We start from the raw sequence: 4445 nt of genomic DNA on the forward strand, positions 1-4445 counted from the left end.
GACCAAGTGACAGTACAGATTTGGAAATACATAGTAGATTTGAAGGGCATGAACTGCCTGGAGTAATTTGCATAATGACATGCACGCCGTTGTGTACTCTTCAAGATTACAAGCTTGTGAAACACCGCAGGTATACCTCGATAGTAATGTAAGGCTCTTGTTTATGGCTAGTCAGAGACTAGCAGGTGGTGTTCTGAGCCCTATACTGTTGTATTTGTTTACATCTCACCCCCTACTGAAAGGAATGTAATAGGGTGTGATTGGTTTGTGGTTTACAGAAGGATACATTTTTTTTTTGGGAACTAACTCCTACGGTAGTGTACAAAACAATGATTTAATTGGTGGGGCGCTGAAAGGAGGTTGTTAAGAGGTATTTTCCGTCACGCAAAAAGATAAGCATTTTAGGTCTAAACTTAAAAAAAAAAAATCCACAGGTAGCATCTTGGCTACTGTATATTGTGTAAAAAAAAATGGCAAACATGCACCGAATTCTCACATCTCTGTTTAAAGGAATAATTGCTCTTGCCTGAAAAAAGTTTCCAAGTGGATGACCAGCTCTTGTCTTAAATTAAATGGAGACAAAACCGAGCTCATGGTTCTGGGCAACAATATTAACAATCTTAACACTTCGTTGAATTTGGGTTGGTCAATTTGCTTAGGCCTTCCCCAGCCTCAATAGCTGTTATAAGGACTTTGGGGATGTGGCTGGGTGATTCACTTAAATGTGACTTCCAAGTAGTAAAGCTCACTGCGATCTGTTTTGGAATGTTGAGGTTGCTTCAGAAGATTCTCCCACTCCTTCCACCCACTTCAAAGAGGTTGGCAGTCTAGGCGCTTATATTCTATCGTTTGGACTACAGCAACTCTCTATATTTGGGAGCACCATAGCCACAATAAAGAAGTTGCAGGTAGTGCAGAATTTCGCTACCCGGATACTGCACAATATTCATAGACATCAATGTGCCCAACAAGCTCTCTGCCTTCTCCATTGGCTCCCTGTGATGAAGAGAATAAAATTCAAATCACGCTGCATTGCTCATAGGGCCATTCTTGAGAAAGAACCTCTAACATCCCATGACCTGATTTCTTCTTACAAACCCAGGAGATCCCTGTGTTCTTCCAATGCCCATCTTGCCAATGCGCTAGTCGTCAAGAGGGCAAAACATGGAGGACGCTCCTTTGTATACAATGCAGCTAAATTGTGAAACATCTTTCTACTCTCTCTTCGCTCAATCAAAAAGACACTTCCTTTTCTTAAGTCATTAAAAACACGACTCTTCCAAGACAGACCCCTTTAATTCCGATAACCATTTTGTGCCTCACTTCCAATGCTGGGATATCTCCGGGTAGCTTTGAGCTTTACAAGTGCTTCATAGAATAGAATAGAAAGGAATAATTGCAACTAGGCATCAGTGCATGCCTAAAATATATTTCACAATCCCAATGCCCACACTTAACAACGCACTGTTAAGGAACCAGTGTTCTGAAAGAACTATAGAGTAGGATTCGGCACAAACAGTAGCTAGTAAAAACTGTTTTTTGTATTATTCTTCAAATGAGCAGCTTAAGATGTTTTTCCTTTTATGACAGCTAGGAATATACATTTAGTGAAATTGGTGTTTCAGAGTACTGATTTCTTTTTCATCTGTAGTTAATCAAAAACTAAACTGTATCACCAAAACGTGGGGCATTTATAGGAATACATTAAAATCAATACATTTCTAATCAACATACCTGGATAAAAGGCTGGCCTTCGGTGTCCATACTTAGAATATCTTCAATGAGAGCTGACTCCTGTTTCTTATCATTTTGATTTCCTGTAACAGTATTTGAGTCGCTGGAATTAGGGATCTTAAACTGGCTTTTACCAGAATCTGTAGTTAAACAGACGTCATGAGAATAGGTCTGTAAGAAAGTCCTGACTCCATCTATACCCACAAACTGAGAGACAGGAAGTGAACAGAAGTTAACCTCAGATGCTTCACTGAGCTGAGATTCCCTCCAGCGGTGAATTCGGATGGCCAAAAGAAGAATGATCAAGAACAGGAACAAGAAGGAAACAACAGCAACAGAGATCACCAGATACAGGGTCAGGTTTGACTCCATGTCTGTGGATGTCGAAGGGTTACTTATATCATGAAACATTTCTGGCAAACTGTCTGCGAGCACTATGGTAACTGTAACTGAAGAAGAGAGAGAGGTCTGCCCATTGTCCTTTACTAAGACCACCAGGAATTGTTTAATGATGTCTTTTTCCACAATGGGGCGGGCTGTCCTGATTTCTCCTGTGTGAAGACCTACAGCAAATAGCCCCTGGTCTGTGGACCTCAGCAACTGGTAGGAGAGCCAGGCATTCTGCCCAGAATCAGCATCGACAGCTACCACTTTAGTGATCAGATAACCTGGTTCAGATGAGCGAGGTACAATCTCCACACCCGAGGAGTCATCTGAAGGTGATGATGGATATAATATTTCAGGGGTGTTGTCATTTTGATCCTGTATAAAGAATGTCACAGTGACATTACTCATCAGAAAGGGAGACCCGCCATCCTGAGCTTTCACTTGGATCTGAAATTCTTTGAACTCTTCATAGTCAAAGGGCTGAAGTGCATACACAACACCAGATTCAGAATTAATGGATATGTAAGAAGAGAGTGGAAGATCTCCAATGTGCCCATCGATGATAGAGTAACTGACCTTGGCATTCTGCCCCCAATCAAAATCGAGGGCTTTGGCTACAAAAATTGGTGTTCCTTGAGGTTTATTTTCCATTATGTAGGTGCTGTATGACGATTGCTGGAATACAGGTGCATTGTCATTTTCGTCTGTAATCTGAAGATTTAGGTTTGCAGTTTTAGATAGTGGAGGAGTCCCACTGTCCGTGGCTGTAATTGTTATGTTGTAAAATGAGACCTGCTCTCGATCCAAAGTGCTGTCTGTAATTAAATTATAATAATTGCCAACCGACTTCTTTAATTTAAATGGGAGATTAGGAGAAAGGAAACAAGTAACGTGTCCATGTTCTCCCAAATCCCTATCGTATACCTGAAGGACCGCTACGACTGTGCCCTGTGGGGTGCTTTCTGGAACTTCCTTCAGCAGAGATGACATCACAATTACAGGTACGTTATCATTCACATTAATGACCTCTACTAAAACTGTGCAGCGTGAGAAAAGACTTCCCACATCACTTCCTTTAACTTCAAATTCAAAAAATTTAGCCTCTTCAAAATCGAGATTTTGATTCACAGATATCTCTCCTGTTTTAGAATCCAATTTAAACGTCTGTAAAATATGTTCATCCATCCTATTAAAGGAATACGTTACTTCTGAATTTGATCCTTTGTCAACATCAACAGCTGTGACGCTGCCAACAACAGTCCCATTGGCCACATTTTCCAGCACACTGATCCTATAGACAGACTGACTAAAAACTGGTGGATTGTCATTCACATCCTGCACATTGATCTGGATCTGTAGTGAACCTGATCTGACCGGATCCCCTCCGTCTGTAGCTGTGAGGATCAAGCTGTGAACTTCCTGCTCCTCACGGTCCAGTGATTTCTCTAGAATCAGTTCTGCATATTTTGTGCCATCGCTCCTACTTTTTACATCCAATGTGAAGTGCTTATTGTCGCTGAGCTGGTAGTTTTGAAGAGAATAAATCCCCACATCTGCATCATTTGCCTCCGATAGCACAAAACGGGTCCCGGGTAGAGTGTTTTCAATTACCTGCAGTTCCATTTGCTCATCAACGAAGGTGGGAGCATTGTCATTAATATCCTGAATTGCCACTTCGACTGAATACACTTTCATAACTTTCTCTGAAATGATTTCTACATTTAACAGACACTGGGCTACTTGTCTACACACGATTTCTCTGTCAATCCTTTCATTGATATATAAATGTCCCTTATTTAAGTTCAGAATAAAATACTGCTTCCTACCTCCGGCTTCTATCCGGGCGCCTCCCTCTGAAAACTCCTTTGTATCCATCCCCAGATCCAGAGCCACATTCCCAACAAAAGCGCCTTTCCTCATCTCCTCGGGAATGGAATAACGCAGCTGCCCCGAAGCGGCTCCACAGGCTGTCAGCAGAGCAACAAGAAGCGGCAGAGGAGCCCCGGAGTAACAGCGCCTCGGTGACTGAGCCCTGGAGTAACAGCGCCTCGATGACTGAGACCCGGAGTAACAATGCATCGATGACTGAGCTCCGGAGTAACAGCGCCTCGGTGGCAGCGCCATGGCCAGCAACGGTGTTCAGAATAAAGCTTCAGGATTGTGTGAAACGCATCCAACGAGAGTTCATGAAAGAACAGCCCTGCATTCACCTTTACAGAGGAAACGCCGCCTTACCCGTCTGTCTGGCTATCTTTCTTTACTACGTTTATCCCACGTGATCTACTGGAGCTTGTTCTGATTTTCGTTCCTTGCTTGGTGAACAG

The 4445-nt window shown here is 42.5% G+C and overlaps 1 pseudogene; it reads right to left on the bottom strand.

Moving 5' to 3' along the window:
- Window positions 1-924: 924 nt before the first annotated feature.
- Window positions 925-4245, bottom strand: LOC146810740 (protocadherin gamma-A11 pseudogene; annotated as a pseudogene).
- Between the last annotated feature and the right edge of the window lie 200 nt (window positions 4246-4445).

This window comes from Triturus cristatus, chromosome 7 (genome assembly GCF_964204655.1).
Source record: "Triturus cristatus chromosome 7, aTriCri1.1, whole genome shotgun sequence".
Classification (NCBI taxonomy): Eukaryota; Metazoa; Chordata; class Amphibia; order Caudata; family Salamandridae; genus Triturus; species Triturus cristatus.